The sequence below is a fragment of the Oncorhynchus keta genome, unplaced genomic scaffold (assembly GCF_023373465.1).
Source record: "Oncorhynchus keta strain PuntledgeMale-10-30-2019 unplaced genomic scaffold, Oket_V2 Un_contig_3075_pilon_pilon, whole genome shotgun sequence".
NCBI lineage: Eukaryota > Metazoa > Chordata > Actinopteri > Salmoniformes > Salmonidae > Oncorhynchus > Oncorhynchus keta.
In genome coordinates, this window is record NW_026287067.1 from 5827 (window position 1) to 24202 (window position 18376).

Consider the following 18376-nt stretch of genomic DNA (forward strand, 5'->3'; position numbering starts at 1 on the left):
ACCTGATCCTGGACTAGACACAGAGCTCCCCCAGGTGTGAGACACATCTACACCAGTAAGGTGTGATTGGATAGACACAGAGCTCCCCAGGTAGAGTGTGACATCTACACCATAACCTGTCCTCTCTCACTAGATACAGAGCTCCCCAGGTAGAGACACATCTACACCATAACCTGTCCTCACTAGATACAGAGCTCCCCAGGTAGAGACAGTCATCTACACCATAACCTGTCCTCACTAGATACAGAGCTCCCCAGGTAGGGACACATCTACACCATAACCTGTCTCCTCACTAGATACAGAGCTCCCCAGGTAGAGACACATCTACACCATAACCTGTCCTCACTAGATACAGAGCTCCCCAGGTAGGATAGACACATCTACACCATAACCTGTCCTCACTAGATACAGAGCTCCCCAGGTAGAGACACATCTACACTATAACCTCTCTCAGTCCTCACTAGATACAGAGCTCCCAGGTAGAGACACATCTACACCATAACCTGTCCTCACTAGATACAGAGTGTGAGGTAGAGACACATCTACACCATAACCTGTCCTCACTAGATACAGAGCTCCCAGGTGTGAGACACATCTACACCAGTAACCTGTCCTCTCTCAGTAGATACAGAGCTCCCCAGGTAGAGACACATCTACACCATAACCTGTCCTCACTAGATACAGAGCTCCCAGGTAGAGACACATCTACACCATAAGGTGTCCTCACTAGATCTCAGTAAGGTGTGATTGGATAGAACACAGAGCTCCCCAGGTAGAGACACATCTACACCATAACCTGTCCTCACTAGATACAGAGCTCCCCAGGTAGAGACACATCTACACCATAACCTGTCCTCACTAGATACAGAGCTCCCCAGGTAGAGACACATCTACACCAGTAACCTGTCCTCCTCACTAGATACAGAGCTCCCCAGGTAGAGACACATCTACACCATAACCTGTCCTCCTCACTGAGATAGAACACAGTAAGCTCCCCAGGTGAGACACATCTACACATAACCTGTCCTCACTGAGATACAGAGCTCCCAGGTAGAGACACATCTACACCATAACCTGTCCTCACTAGATACAGAGCTCCCCAGGTGTGAGACACATCTACACCATAACCTGTCCTCACTAGATACAGAGCTCCCCAGGTAGAGACACATCTACACCATAACCTGTCCTCACTAGAACAGAGCGCCCCCAGGTAGAGACACATCTACACCATAACCTGTCCTCACTAGATACAGAGCTCCCCAGGTAGAGACACATCTACACCATAACCTGTCCTCCTCACTAGATACAGAGCTCCCCAGGTAGAGACACATCTACACCATAACCTGTCCTCCTCACTAAGATACAGAGCTCCCAGGTAGAGACACATCTACACCATAACCTGTCCTCACTAGATACAGAGCTCCCCAGGTAGAGACACATCTACACCATAACCTGTTCACTAGATACAGAGCTCCCAGGTAGAGACACATCTACACCATAAGTCCTCCTCACTAGATACAGAGCTCCCCAGGTAGAGACACATCTACACCATAACCTGTCCTCCTCACTAGATACAGAGCTCCCCAGGTGAGAGACACATCTACACCATAACCTGTCCTTCACTAGACACAGAGCTCCCCAGGTAGAGACACATCTACACCATAACCTGTCCTCCTCACTAGATGATTGGAGCGCCCCAGGTAGAGACACATCTACACCATAACCTGTCCTCACTAGATACAGAGCTCCCCAGGTAGAGACACATCTACACCATAACCTGTCCTCACTAGATACAGAGCTCCCAGGTAGAGACACATCTACACCATAACCTGTCCTCCTCACTAGATACAGAGCTCCCCAGGTAGAGACACATCTACACCATAACCTGTCCTCCTCACTAGATTACAGAGCTCCCCAGGTAGAGACACATCTACACCAGTAACCTGTCCTCACTAGATACAGAGCTCCCCAGGTAGAGACACATCTACACCATAACCTGTCCTCCTCACTAGATACAGAGCTCCCCAGGTAGGAACACATCTACACCATAACCTGTCCTCCTCACTAGAACAGTAAGCTCCCCAGGTGATTGGAGACACATCTACACTCTCTCATAACCTGTCCTCCTCACTAGACACAGAGCTCCCAGGTAGAGACACATCTACACCATAACCTGTCCTCCTCACTAGATACAGAGCTCCCCAGGTGAGAGACACATCTACACCATAACCTGTCCTCACTAGATACAGAGCTCCCCAGGTAGAGACATTCTACACCATAACCTGTCCTCCTCACTAGATACAGAGCTCCCCATAAGGTGGTTGAGACACATCTACACCATAACCTGTCCTCACTAGATACAGAGCTCCCCAGGTAGGAACACATCTACACCATAACCTGTCCTCCTCTCAGATACAGAGCTCCCCAGGTAGAGACACATCTACACTATAACCTGTCCTCCTCACTAGACACAGAGCTCCCCAGGTAGGTGTTGGAGACACATCTACACCATAACCTGTCCTCCTCACTAGATACAGAGCTCCCCAGGTAGAGACACATCTACACCATAACCTGTCCTCCTCACTAGAATACAGAGCTCCCAGGTAGGGACACATCTACACCATAACCTGTCCTCCTCACTAGATACAGAGCTCCCCAGGTAGAGACACATCTACACCATAACCTGTCCTCACTAGATACAGAGCTCCCCAGGTAGAGACACATCTACACCATAACCTGTCCTCTCACTAGATACAGAGCTCCCCAGGTAGAGACACATCTACACCATAACCTGTCCTCACTAGATACAGAGCTCCCCAGGTAGAGACACATCTCACCATAACCTGTCCTCCTCACTAGATACAGAGCTCCCCAGGTAGGAACACATCTACACATAACCTGTCCTCCTCACTAGATACAGAGCTCCCCAGGTAGAGACACATCTACACCATAACCTGTCCTCACTAGATACAGAGCTCCCCAGGTAGAGACACATCTACACCATAACCTGTCCTCCTCACTAGATACAGAGCTCCCCAGGTAGAGACACATCTACACCATAACCTGTCCTCACTAGATACAGAGCTCCCCAGGTAGGGACACATCTACACCATAACCTGTCCTCCTCACTAGATACAGAGCTCCCCAGGTAGAGACACATCTACACCATAACCTGTCCTCACTAGATACAGAGCTCCCCAGGTAGAGACACATCTACACCATAACCTGTCCTCACTAGATACAGAGCTCCCCAGGTAGAGACACATCTACACCATAACCTGTCTCTCTCTCAGTAAGGTGTCCTCACTAGATACAGAGCTCCCCAGGTAGGGACACATCTACACCATAACCTGTCCTCACTAGATACAGAGCTCCCCAGGTAGAGACACATCTACACCATAACCTGTCCTCACTAGATACAGAGCTCCCCAGGTAGAGACACATCTACACCATAACCTGTCCTCCTCACTAGATACAGAGCTCCCCAGGTAGGGACACATCTACACCATAACCTGTCCTCACTAGATACAGAGCTCCCCAGGTAGGGACACATCTACACTATAACCTGTCCTCACTAGATACAGAGCTCCCCAGGTAGAGACACATCTACACCATAACCTGTCCTCACTAGATACAGAGCTCCCCAGGTAGAGACACATCTACACCATAACCTGTCCTCCTCACTAGATACAGAGCTCCCCAGGTAGAGACACATCTACACCATAACCTGTCCTCCTCACTAGATACAGAGCTCCCCAGGTAGAGACACATCTACACCATAACCTGTCCTCACTAGATACAGAGCTCCCCAGGTAGAGACACATCTACACCATAACCTGTCCTCACTAGATACAGAGCTCCCCAGGTAGAGACACATCTACACCATAACCTGTCCTCACTAGATACAGAGCTCCCCAGGTAGAGACACATCTACACCATAACCTGTCCTCACTAGATACAGAGCTCCCCAGGTAGAGACACATCTACACCATAACCTGTCCTCACTAGATACAGAGCTCCCCAGGTAGGGACACATCTACACCATAACCTGTCCTCACTAGATACAGAGCTCCCCAGGTAGAGACACATCTACACCATAACCTGTCCTCACTAGATACAGAGCTCCCCAGGTAGAGACACATCTACACCATAACCTGTCCTCCTCACTAGATACAGAGCTCCCCAGGTAGGGACACATCTACACCATAACCTGTCCTCACTAGATACAGAGCTCCCCAGGTAGGGACACATCTACACCATAACCTGTCCTCACTAGATACAGAGCTCCCCAGGTAGAGACACATCTACACCATAACCTGTCCTCACTAGATACAGAGCTCCCCAGGTAGAGACACATCTACACCATAACCTGTCCTCCTCACTAGATACAGAGCTCCCCAGGTAGAGACACATCTACACCATAACCTGTCCTCCTCACTAGATACAGAGCTCCCCAGGTAGAGACACATCTACACCATAACCTGTCCTCCTCACTAGATACAGAGCTCCCCAGGTAGAGACACATCTACACCATAACCTGTCCTCACTAGATACAGAGCTCCCCAGGTAGAGACACATCTACACCATAACCTGTCCTCCTCACTAGATACAGAGCTCCCCAGGTAGAGACACATCTACACCATAACCTGTCCTCCTCACTAGATACAGAGCTCCCCAGGTAGGGACACATCTACACCATAACCTGTCCTCACTAGATACAGAGCTCCCCAGGTAGAGACACATCTACACCATAACCTGTCCTCACTAGATACAGAGCTCCCCAGGTAGGGACACATCTACACTATAACCTGTCCTCCTCACTAGATACAGAGCTCCCCAGGTAGAGACACATCTACACCATAACCTGTCCTCCTCACTAGATACAGAGCTCCCCAGGTAGAGACACATCTACACTATAACCTGTCCTCCTCACTAGATACAGAGCTCCCCAGGTAGAGACACATCTACACCATAACCTGTCCTCCTCACTAGATACAGAGCTCCCCAGGTAGGGACACATCTACACCATAACCTGTCCTCCTCACTAGATACAGAGCTCCCCAGGTAGAGACACATCTACACCATAACCTGTCCTCACTAGATACAGAGCTCCCCAGGTAGAGACACATCTACACCATAACCTGTCCTCCTCACTAGATACAGAGCTCCCCAGGTAGAGACACATCTACACCATAACCTGTCCTCACTAGATACAGAGCTCCCCAGGTAGAGACACATCTACACCATAACCTGTCCTCACTAGATACAGAGCTCCCCAGGTAGAGACACATCTACACCATAACCTGTCCTCACTAGATACAGAGCTCCCCAGGTAGAGACACATCTACACCATAACCTGTCCTCCTCACTAGATACAGAGCTCCCCAGGTAGAGACACATCTACACCATAACCTGTCCTCCTCACTAGATACAGAGCTCCCCAGGTAGGAAGGCATCTACAGATGCTCAGACAACTAAAGACAGTGTGTGTGTGTGTCCCCCAGGTTCTCCAGTACATGGCCAGCCTGTGATCATGGCCGCCCCGCCCCACCCCCTGCCCTCGGGGATGGGTAAACCCTGGCCTTGTTCTCGGGCCCCGGAGTCGCTGGGGACAGACCCTCCACATGCTGCAGAGCCCACCCAACACCCTCACCATGCTCCGTCTGGTCACCACGGCTACGGCCTCCCACCCCCAAACGGGTACATCCTCACCCCGGCGGGGGCCAGAGTCGTGGTAATACTGGCGCTGGCCAGCAGGGAGCAGAGGGCACCGGCGAGCAGAGAGGTACGGCTGCATTGTGACCCCAATCCCAAATGAACCCTCCTAGACCCTACAATCTGAGAGGATTTGACCAGTGATTAGTAATATGGCAATAGTTCTACCTCGCCCTCTGATAGGCTAGGTAGAAATGGAACCATATTGCTTACACCAATCAAATCCTTTGAAATCTCCACGAGTGTATTGTGCTGAGGGTTTATAGGGTTCCTTATGGATCAGATGGATACTGTGTATAAACGGTGCCTTCTGGGAAAGTTTTAAGGCCCCTTGACTTTTTCAACATTTTATATTACAGCCTTATTCTTGTTAGGGATGTCGAGAATTTAAGCAGCTTTTCGCAGCTTTTTGTTAAAAATCGCGCAACATTTCAGCGCCCTGCTATTCATGCCAGGAATATAGTATATGCATATGATTAGTATGTGTAGATAGAAAACACTCAGACGTTTCTAAAACTGGTTAAATCACGGCTGTGACTATAACAGAACGTGCGTTTCATCGAAAAGTGCAGGAAAATCTGATCACTGAAAATGGAATACTGTAGGACAGTATTTCAAGAAGGACACCTATAGAATTGACATCGCCTCGTGATCAATTGTATCACTTATTTTAAAAAAGATGTATATATATATATATATATATTACAAAAATACTCAATCGCCACACAATGCCCCATAATGAGAAAGCAAATGTGAGTGAATCTGAATACTGTGTGTTCTCTCACCCAGACATGTCAAATCAAATTGTATTTGTCACAGTCACCGAATACAACAGGTGTAGTAGACCTTACGCTGACTAACAATGCAGTTTTAAGAAAAATAAGTGATAAGAAAAAAATAAAAATAATAAAGCAATTTCCGATATATTTCTCCCCATGAGAGAGGTATATGTATATATATATATATGTATGTATATGTATATATCGTTCTGTCGTTCTGCCCCTGAACAGGCAGTTAACCCACTGTTCCCAGGCCGTCATTGAAAATAAGAATTTGTTCTTAACTGACTTGCCTGGTTAAATAAAGGTAAAATTAAAATAAAAAATATGTGTATATATGTATATATATGTGTATATGTATATGTGTGTGTATATATATATATATATATATACATACATACATACATACATACATACATACATACATACATACATACATACATATATACATACATACATACATATATGTGTGTATTTATTTTATTTTTATTTACAGGTACTTTTCTTTTTTCACGGCTGCTGTTTGTTTTCAATCGGTTGATTTTATTCTAAATCTGACCTCCAAAGTTAAAGTTGACATAAATAGGTGTATAATATAATCCAGGAACTCCTTTTCCCTGTTTATTTATATATATATATATATATATATATATATATATATATATATATATATATATATATATATATATATATATATATATAATATAGCGCCGAGAAGACGATCAAACTTGACTATCTAGAGGAAGTAAAAGTCGTATCAAGGTTTCCGTAGGTGAACCTGCGGAAGGATCATTCTTTATAGGCACTGAAGTCATTTGAAAAAAATAAATAAACTGGGTTTATATATATATATATGCATATATATATGCAACAATTTCCAAGATTTTACTCAAGTTACAGTTCATATAAGGAAATTAGTCCATCTGAAATAAATTAATCTAATCTATGGATTTCACATGACTGGGAACAAAGACACAGATATGTCACTTTAACATTTTAAAAAATGAAGGTGAGTCTGCAGGCCGTGGAAGAACTGGGACATTTTCATCTTCCAGGAACTGTGTACAGATCCTTGCAACATGGGGCTCTGGTACATTATCATGCTGAAACATGAGGTGACTGCTTCTCCAGCGAGGCCAGTGGCCATTTTTGGCTTCATCACGTTGGAGGTGGCTCATGGTAGAGAAATGAACATTCAATTCTCTGGCGGACATTCCCTGCAGTCAGCATGCCGATTCCACGCTCCCTCAACTTGAGACGCCTGTTTGCGTTGCGTTGTGATGTGTGACAAACAAAAAAACTGCACATTTTGGAGGGGCCTTTTATTGTCCCCAGCACAAGGTGCACCTGTGTAATGATCATGCCGTTTTAATCGGCTCCTTGACATGCCACACCTGTCGGGTGGATGGATTATCTCGACACAAGGAGAGATGCTCACTAACAGGTGACGTAAACAAATTTGTGCACAAAATTTTATAGAAATCATCATTTTTGTACGTATGGCACATCTTCTGGGATCTTTTATTTCAGCTTCAACAAAACACTTTACATGTTGTTTTATATCGGTGTTAATATTAATTAATTAATTATTATTATTATTATTATTATTATTAATTATATTAATACATTTCTCCCCCAGACTCGCAGCAGCAGAACAGGGAGCGAGTGATCCAGTCGTTGGAGGGAGCTCAACAGGGGTCAGAGGGGCGTGGCCTATCTCTGGGGCTGCACCAACTTCCTGTCCGCCCTGTCACTCAGAACGGCAAACACACCGCCGCCGTCGCCGCGGCTACCGGCGTCGCCAACGCTTACGGTACGGCTACCTTAGCAACCGGTGTTGTTGTTTTTTTTGTTGAGATGGTTGGTATGTTAATTTGATTTGATGCATGGTGAGTTATGTCTCATTATGGTGTTGTATTGACTCTGTCCTTCCTCTTTCCTCTTCCTCACCTCCCCTCCCTCCCATCCCCATCCCCAGCTCTGACCAGTCCTCTCCAGATCCTGGCAGCCCAGGCCTCCAGCTCCCCCAGTCCTGGTGAGCAGACAGCCCAGCGCGGGGCCTGATATTGGGCCGGAGGTGCCAGGCGACCCCCAGGCTAAGAGGCCTAAGATGGAGGAGGACGAGGCGGCTCCTCCCCCCATTCAGCAGCCAGTCATCGTGGCCATGAGTTCTCAGCCACACGACAACAGAATGTAGAACTGCTGAACTCTAACCCCCTGACCTGGTGTCTAGAGGAGGAGGAGGAGGAGGAGCCTCTCTGGGTGAACCATCTCACCAGTCTGACCCCTGGGTCCCAGTGTCTGCTGGTTCACCCTCTGACCCCTGGGTCCCAGTGTCTGCTGGTTCACCCTCTGACCCCTGGGTCCCAGTGTCTGCTGGTTCACCCTCTGACCCCTGGGTCCCCCAGGTGTCACCTAGTAGATAAAGGCTTGTGTCCCATACTGTTTGAGACCAGAGCCCTACTCCCAACATAGTGTACTGCCTCAGACCAGAGCCCTACTCCCAACATAGTGTACTGCCTCAGACCAGAGCCCTACTCCCAACATAGTGTACTGCCTCAGACCAGAGCCCTACTCCCAACATAGTGTACTGCTTCAGACCAGAGCCCTACTCCCAACATAGTGTACTGCCTCAGACCAGAGCCCTACTCCCAACATAGTGTACTGCCTCAGACCAGAGCCCTACTCCCAACATAGTGTACTGCTTCAGACCAGAGCCCTACTCCCAACATAGTGTACTGCCTCAGACCAGAGCCCTACTCCCAACATAGTGTACTGCCTCAGACCAGAGCCCTACTGCCTCAGACCAGAGCCCTACATAGTGTACTGCATAGTGTACTCAGACCAGAGCCCTCAGACTCCCAACATAGTGTACTGCCTCAGACCAGAGCCCTACTCCCAACATAGTGTACTGCCTCAGACCAGAGCCCTACTCCCAACATAGTGTACTGCCTCAGACCAGAGCCCTACTCCCAACATAGTGTACTGCCTCAGACCAGAGCCCTACTCCCAACATAGTGTACTGCCTCAGACCAGAGCCCTACTCCCAACATAGTGTACTGCTTTAGGTTTGAGGTAAGGACCAGCAGACACTGTGGCTCAGGAGAGGAGGGGCCCTGCAGGACCCGGTGTGTGTTCGGAGGAGAGGAGAGGAGGGAGGAAGAGAGGAAAGAGGAGAGGAGGGAGGAGGCTAATCTAATTTAGACGATCTGATTGTGTTTAATTTCATCATTAGGTGCTGAGTTCTAACCTGGGTCAACGACACACACTGCAAATACTCTGTACTGTACTATAATACTATGTACTATAATATAATACTCTGTACTATAATATAATACTCTGTGCTATACTATAATACTCTGTACTGTACTATAATACTCTGTACTATAATACTCTGTACTGTAGTATAATACTCTGTACTATACTATAATACTCTGTACTATACTATAATACTCTGTACTATAATATAATACTCTGTACTATAATACTCTGTACTATAATATAATACTCTGTACTATAATACTCTGTACTATAATATAATACTCTGTGCTGTACTATAATACTCTGTACTGTACTATAATACTCTGTACTATACTATAATACTCTGTACTATAATACTCTGTACTATAATACTCTGTACTGTACTATAATACTCTGTACTATACTATAATACTCTGTACTATAATACTCTGTACTATACTATAATACTCTGTACTATAATACTCTGTACTATAATACTCTGTACTGTACTATAATACTCTGTACTATACTATAATACTCTGTACTATACTATAATACTCTGTACTATGCTATAATACTCTGTACTGTACTATAATACTCTAATACTCTGTACTATACTATAATACTCTGTACTATACTATAATACTCTGTACTATACTATACTATGCTGTACTATACTATAATACTCTGTACTATAATACTCTGTACTATACTATAATACTCTGTACTATACTATAATACTCTGTACTATACTATCATACTCTGTACTATACTATAATACTGTATACCACACCTGGGTCACACAGGTGATATGATACTATAATACTCTGTACTACTCTGTGGATCTCAGCTGTGTGACCCCAGGTGTGGATCTCAGCTGTGTGACCCCAGGTGTGGATCTCAGCTGTGTGACCCCAGGTGTGGATCTCAGCTGTGTGACCCCAGGTGTGGATCTCAGCTGTGTGACCCCAGGTGTGGATCCCAGGTGTGGATCTCAGCTGTGTGACCCCAGTTGTGGATCTCAGCTGTGTGACCCCAGGTGTGGATCTCAGCTGTGTGACCCCAGGTGTGGATCTCAGCTGTGTGACCCCAGGTGTGGATCTCAGCTGTGTGTACAGTTTAATATTTTAGCATTATCATTTCATCCCTTTAAAAAGCCTTAAATATTTCTAATTTTTTCTTGTTGTTTTATCTAGGGAACTTTTACTTTTACCATTAAAGAATGTTTTTAATGTTAAGGAGGAAGACTTTATTTTGTAATGTTGCAGACTGCTTTCAGAACAGGACTTTTATTTTGTAATGTTGCAGACTGCTTGTTGCAGACTGCTTCAGAACAGGACTTTTATTTTGTAATGTTGCAGACTGCATCAGAACAGGACTTTTATTTTGTAATGTTGCAGACTGCATCAGAACAGGACTTTTATTTTGTAATGTTGCAGACTGCTTCAGAACAGGACTTTTATTTTGTAACGTTGCAGACTGCTTCAGAACAGGACTTTTATTTTGTAATGTTGCTTCAGAACAGGACTTTTATTTTGTAAACGTTGCAGAGAGAGAAGCGCGTTTCAGATCGGTACATGGGTGTTTGTGACTTGCAGGGAAGGAGGTAGAACCTTCTGGAAGCCTGCTTCCCTAATGGCATTCTGTACCCTACATAGTGCACTACTGCAGACCTCCAGAAGGCTATAACTTCCATCTCCCTTCCCTACAAGTCAACAAACCCCATGTCCTGATCTGAAACGTGCTTCTCTCTCTGCAACGTTACAGAATAAACAAGACTGTAATACTCTGTAAGCAGGAATAACCTTTTTTTGTCAGGGGAATTGAAAGGTGGGACCAACTCAACTTAACTACACAGCTACAATTTATAACTTAAAAAAATAAATTATAATAATCTGACTCTCCCTTTTTCTTTCTCTCTGACTCTGTCCTGTGACTCCTCACCCTCCTGTTTCTCTCTGACTCTGTCCTGTGACTCCTCACCCTCCTGTTTCTCTCTGACTCTGTCCTGTGACTCCTCACCTCCTGTTTCTCTCTGACTCTGTCCTGTTTGACTCCTCACCCTCCTGTTTCTCTCTGACTCTGTCCTGTTTGACTCCTCACCCTCCTGTTTCTCTCTGACTCTGTCCTGTTTGACTCCTCACCCTCCTGTTTCTCTCTGACTCTGTCCTGTGTGACTCCTCACCCTCCTGTTTCTCTCTGACTCTGTCCTGTGTGACTCCTCACCCTCCTGTTTCTCTCTGACTCTGTCCTGTTTGACTCCTCACCCTCCTGTTTCTCTCTGACTCTGTCCTGTTTGACTCCTCACCCTCCTGTTTCTCTCTGACTCTGTCCTGTTTGACTCCTCACCCTCCTGTTTCTCTCTGACTCTGTCCTGTTTGACTCCTCACCCTCCTGTTTCTCTCTGACTCTGTCCTGTTTGACTCCTCACCCTCCTGTTTCTCTCTGACTCTGTCCTGTTTGACTCCTCACCCTCCTGTTTCTCTCTGACTCTGTCCTGTTTGACTCCTCACCCTCCTGTTTCTCTCTGACTCTGTCCTGTTTGACTCCTCACCCTCCTGTTTCTCTCTGACTCTATCCTGTTTGACTCCTCACCCTCCTGTTTCTCTCTGACTCTGTCCTGTGACTCCTCACCCTCCTGTTTCTCTCTGACTCTGTCCTGTTTGACTCCTCACCCTCCTGTTTTCTCTGACTGTCCTGTGACTCCTCACCCTCCTGTTTCTACCTGTTTGACTCCTCACCCTCCTGTTTCTCTCTGACTCTGTCCTGTTTCTCTCTGACTGTCCTGTGACTCCTCACCCTCCTGTTTCTACCTGTTTGACTCCTCACCCTCCTGTTTCTCTCTGACTCTGTCCTGTGTGACTCCTCACCCTCCTGTTTCTCTCTGACTCTGTCCTGTGACTCCTCACCCTCCTGTTTCTACCTGTTTGACTCCTCACCCTCCTGTTTCTCTCTGACTCTGTCCTGTTTCTCTCTGACTGTCCTGTGACTCCTCACCCTCCTGTTTCTACCTGTTTGACTCCTCACCCTCCTGTTTCTCTCTGACTCTGTCCTGTGTGACTCCTCACCCTCCTGTTTCTCTCTGACTCTGTCCTGTGACTCCTCACCCTCCTGTTTCTACCTGTTTGACTCCTCACCCTCCTGTTTCTCTCTGACTCTGTCCTGTGACTCCTCACCCTCCTGTTTCTCTCTGACTCTGTCCTGTGACTCCTCACCCTCCTGTTTCTCTCTGTTTCTCTCTGACTCTGTCCTGTTTGACTCCTCACCCTCCTGTTTCTCTCTGACTCTGTCCTGTGACTCCTCACCCTCCTGTTTCTCTCTGACTCTGTCCTGTGACTCCTCACCCTCCTGTTTCTCTCTGACTCTGTCCTGTTTGACTCCTCACCCTCCTGTTTCTCTCTGACTCTGTCCTGTGTGACTCCTCACCCTCCTGTTTCTCTCTGACTCTGTCCTGTGTGACTCCTCACCCTCCTGTTTCTCTCTGACTCTGTCCTGTGTGACTCCTCACCCTCCTGTTTCTCTCTGACTCTGTCCTGTTTGACTCCTCACCCTCCTGTTTCTCTCTGACTCTGTCCTGTTTGACTCCTCACCCTCCTGTTTCTCTCTGACTCTGTCCTGTTTGACTCCTCACCCTCCTGTTTCTCTCTGACTCTGTCCTGTGACTCCTCACCCTCCTGTTTCTCTCTGACTCTGTCCTGTTTGACTCCTCACCCTCCTGTTTCTCTCTGACTCTGTCCTGTTTGACTCCTCACCCTCCTGTTTCTCTCTGACTCTGTCCTGTGTGACTCCTCACCCTCCTGTTTCTCTCTGACTCTGTCCTGTGTGACTCCTCACCCTCCTGTTTCTCTCTGACTCTGTCCTGTGTGACTCCTCACCCTCCTGTTTCTCTCTGACTCTGTCCTGTGACTCCTCACCCTCCTGTTTCTCTCTGACTGTCCTGTGACTCCTCACCCTCCTGTTTCTACCTGTTTGACTCTGTCCTGTTTCTCTCTGACTGTCCTGTGACTCCTCACCCTCCTGTTTCTACCTGTTTGACTCCTCACCCTCCTGTTTCTCTCTGACTCTGTCCTGTGTGACTCCTCACCCTCCTGTTTCTCTCTGACTCTGTCCTGTGACTCCTCACCCTCCTGTTTCTACCTGTTTGACTCCTCACCCTCCTGTTTCTCTCTGACTCTGTCCTGTGACTCCTCACCCTCCTGTTTCTCTCTGACTCTGTCCTGTGACTCCTCACCCTCCTGTTTCTCTCTGACTCTGTCCTGTGTGACTCCTCACCCTCCTGTTTCTCTCTGACTCTGTCCTGTGTGACTCCTCACCCTCCTGTTTCTCTCTGACTCTGTCCTGTGACTCCTCACCTCCTGTTTCTCTCTGACTCTGTCCTGTGTGACTCCTCACCCTCCTGTTTCTCTCTGACTCTGTCCTGTGACTCCTCACCCTCCTGTTTCTCTCTGACTCTGTCCTGTGACTCCTCACCCTCCTGTTTCTCTCTGACTCTGTCCTGTGTGACTCCTCACCCTCCTGTTTCTCTCTGACTCTGTCCTGTGTGACTCCTCACCCTCCTGTTTCTCTCGGACTCTGTAGTCTGTTAGTGTCTGTGCTGTAGCCTAGTAGTTGTCCCGCCCCTAGTGTTCTCGTCTCGGCAGTAGAGTGCTGGTCCAGAGGTGGTTCTACTGACGGAATGTACTAGGTTCTGTAGGTTCTATTCCTCAGCTTTAGCCTGTCTGTTTAGAACTAAATCAGGACATAATTTTTTTGTAACACTTCAATATGGTAATATGTAACACTTCAATATGTTGTTTGTCCTCATCTGCTGATCACAAGTCTTTATATAAAATCTATGATTGTTGCACAAAAACCAACATAAAATAAAATAAATAAACACTGCTAAACGAAAGCTATTTCAAGGTGGGTTGAGACCGTGTTATGTGTTTTGCTGAAAGTATTTTTGCTATTCTATTAAATCTTTTTTTTTTTTTTTTTTGAGAAGAAGTAAAAATGTATTTTAAAATGTTTGATCTGTTTTTAAAAAATTTGTAGCACAAATAAAAATTCTCGTTGATCTGCTGTGTCCAGCAGTCTTAACATTTTTATTTACATGAACTATAGCGCACACACAACATTCTTCAATAGAACATCACGACATTCTTCATCACAACATTCTTCAATAGAACATCACGACATTCTTCATCACAACATTCTTCAATAGAACATCACGACATTCTTCATCACAACATTCTTCAATAGAACATCACGACATTCTTCATCACAACATTCTTCAATAGAACATCACGACATTCTTCATCACAACATTCTTCAATAGAACATCACGACATTCTTCAATAGAACATCACGACATTCTTCATCTCAACATTCTTCAATAGAACATCACAACATTCTTCATCACAACATTCTTCAATAGAACATCATGACATTCTTCATCACAACATTCTTCAATAGAACATCACGACATTCTTCAATAGAACATGACATTCTTCATCACAACATTCTTCAATAGAACATCACGACATTCTTCAATAGAACATCATGACATTCTTCATCACGACATTCTTCAATAGAACATCACGACATTCTTCATCACAACATTCTTCAATAGAACATGTTAATTTTTATTTACATGAACTATGGCGCAAAAATCACTACACAGCTGAAAACATGGCATTTTTAAAGGCGTTTTCCAAGATGTCTGCGGAGATTCACGTTAAACGTTGACCCGTGCGTCTAGAACACATCTCACATCGAATCCCGACCCTTCTAGTTTACATTTAGTTTTTTTCTCAAAGAATGAGGACAAAGAGACGTTGTCACTTCCTGTCAACAGTTTATTAATAGTCAATAATCCTGTGGCGCTTAAAGAGTATAAATATTGAAAAGATCATCAGATCGGAGACATGCTGCTTGTATGAAACAAAGGACTGGTACAAACCATTAACACTATGAAGTACAAATACAAGGTTAAATAATGTCATTGATGTGTCGACCGACGCACACGAGGATATTGGCTTTAACTCCTTCAGGGCCTGTTTTATACCTGGTGCTAACATGTGTCATGATCTTCTCCACATTCTGATTGAGGATATTGGCTTTAACTTCTTCGGGGCCTGTTTTATACCTGGTGCTAACACGTGTCCTGATCTTCTCCACATTCTGATTGTACCTACATTATTTATTTTCCCCCAGGTGTGGACGATTATTATTATTTTAAAGAAGCGATTGTGATCCGATCTTTCCGACCAGCTGCCGAGGTCGTCAGGGAGACGTATCTTTCTGTTAAGAGTGTAAACAAATCTGGATGATCAAACTTTAAAATCATTGTCAGGGGGGACGGGGCACCATTGACTCTAGGTATCAGCTTTACGCTGAAATAAACAAAAGGCCATCGGTAAGATTAGAACCTGGGACCTTCTAGTCCCTATTCTACTGGGCCATCAGAGGCCTTGTCCACTGGGCCAGCAGAGGACAGCATTGCCCATACCTGCCCGCCGGTCCAGCATCACTACCCTGGACGGTTCTGACTTAGAATACGTGGACAACTACAAATACCTGGGTGTCTGGTTAGACTGTAAACTCTCCTTCCAGACTCATTAAGCATCTCAATCCAAAATTAAATCTAGAATCGGATTCCTATTTCGCAACAAAGCCTCCTTCACTCATGCTGCCAAACATACCCTCGTAAAACTGACTATCCTACCGATCCTTGACTTTGGCAATGTAATTTACAAAATAGCCTCCAACACTCTAAATTGGCTGCAGTCTATCACAGTGCCATCCGTTTTGTCACCAAAGCCCCATATACCACCCAGCACTGCGACCTGAATACAGGTCGCAGTGTCTGGCGCCGCTTCATATTCAACGCCAAACCCACTGGCTCCAGGTCATCTATAAGTCTTTGCTAGGTAAAGCCCCGCCTTATCTCAGCTCGCTGGTCGCCATAGCAACACCCACCCGTAGCACGCTTCCCAGCAGGTATATCTCACTAGTCACCCCCAAAGCCAATTCCTCCTTTGGCCGCCTTTCCTTCCAGTTCTCTGCTGCCAATGACTGGAACGAAATGAATTTTTTGCCCTTACCTCATTTCCACACACTGTATATATATTTTTCTATTGTGTTATTGACTGTACGTTTGTTTACTCCATGTGTAACTCTGTGTTGTTGTTTGTGTTGCACTGCTTTGCTTTATCTTGGTCAGGTCACAGTTGTAAATGAGAACTTGTGGCAACCTACCACCCAAGGCCTCTCGCCTGTAAACTCCAACCCACTGACATGGCCTTTTCTTATTTGACTCTCCCCTGTAAACCCCGCCCACTGACATGTCACTGAGTTTTCATCCAACCAATGGCTTTGTTCTGCCAGTTCCCTGGAGGTCGGAGCTGCCCTCGGAACAACCTGCGGAGGCGGTCAGAAAGTGCTGAACACTAATCTTCTAATGGTCTAGAAATGTGGACGAGACCAGGACACAGGTTAGCATCAGCTATAAACAGGGTTCATGAGGACATTCTTTCAGAACAATAACATTCTTCAATAGAACATCGCGACATTCTTCAATAGAACATCACAACATTCTTCAATAGAACATCACAACATTCTTCAATAGATCATCACAACATTCTTCAATAGAACATCACAACATTCTTCAATAGAGCATCACAACATTCTTCAATAGAACATCACAACATTCTTCAATAGAGCATCACAACATTCTTCAATAGAACATTGCAACATTCTTCAATAGAGCATCACAACATTCTTCAATAGAACATCACAACATTCTTCAATAGAACATCACAACATTCTTCAATAGAACATCACAACATTCTTCAACAGAGCATCACAACATTCTTCAACAGAGCGTGTCACTCCAACAGTCCTCCACACAGAGTGTGGAAGGGCACATTGATATGTACATAGCATGTATATACAGTCAATGAGAGGCCAACATGGACATTTCCCCATTGAATCTCAATGGTTCGGTGAGCAGATCGTTTAACAGGTTTAAGAACAGATCAGAAAGCTACAATCTCTGGGTTATAAAGACGTGTTCACACACACACATGAACCTGCTCCTGAGTCTATTCCCCACAACATGTTTGATTGAAAGCATTGTATTGTTGACTTCAGGGGAGGAGGGGGAGGAGCATCGGACCCCTAAAGAACTCCTGAGTCTATTCCCCACAACATGTTTGATTGAAAGCATTGTATTGTTGACTTCAGGGGAGGAGGGGAGGAGCATCGGACCCCAAACTATCTCCACTGTGCTTTAAAAGAACCCGGCTGGAAGAGGTTTTAACGCTCGAGACTGATCGGTTAGACTTTGCTTCAAATCACTGACTATTCGCAGGTGATTGGTCGGAATGCCTTGGCAGTCATACTCAGAGACAATGGGAGTCAGGGGGGTTCTGGGGGGTGACCCGGTACCTCCGCCAATCCAGGCAGGACGTGTGTTACCGTGGTAACAGCGCAGTAAAGAAAGTTAGAGAATGTCTGTCTGGTTTTTTAAAGGTGTCTGTTGACTCCTCGTGTCGTGAAACTCCTGATCGATTCCTGAGTCTCTTCCCAGAGTGTTTTGGTGCTTTTGATCGATTAATTTGTGCATTTTCAGTTTGTCTTTTCCTCCAACCATCACCGTC

General features: G+C 45.6%; 3 long non-coding RNA genes across 45 annotated transcripts; 2 read left to right on the forward strand and 1 right to left on the reverse strand.

Moving 5' to 3' along the window:
• The first annotated feature begins 5697 nt into the window (after positions 1-5697).
• LOC127923695 (uncharacterized) lies at positions 5698-9287 on the forward strand. The gene is made up of 3 exons (XR_008115078.1): positions 5698-5785; positions 8134-8307; positions 8473-9287. It is a non-coding gene; the product is annotated as an uncharacterized LOC127923695 (long non-coding RNA).
• Positions 9288-9357: 70 nt separating this feature from the next.
• On the forward strand, positions 9358-11965 carry LOC127923697 (uncharacterized). The gene is made up of 2 exons (XR_008115129.1): positions 9358-10706; positions 10774-11965. It is a non-coding gene; the product is annotated as an uncharacterized LOC127923697 (long non-coding RNA).
• LOC127923696 (uncharacterized) lies at positions 11654-14419 on the reverse strand. Of its 43 annotated transcripts, none has more exons than XR_008115098.1 (8): positions 14127-14273; positions 13872-14086; positions 13236-13390; positions 12856-13034; positions 12658-12816; positions 12460-12547; positions 11961-12272; positions 11654-11756 (listed from the first exon to the last, which is right to left on the reverse strand). It is a non-coding gene; the product is annotated as an uncharacterized LOC127923696 (long non-coding RNA). The 43 variants fall into 43 exon arrangements; XR_008115107.1 differs by having other exon boundaries at positions 12460-12588; XR_008115106.1 differs by lacking the exon at positions 12460-12547 and adding an exon at positions 12548-12618 and having other exon boundaries at positions 11961-12067.
• Positions 14420-18376: the final 3957 nt, after the last annotated feature.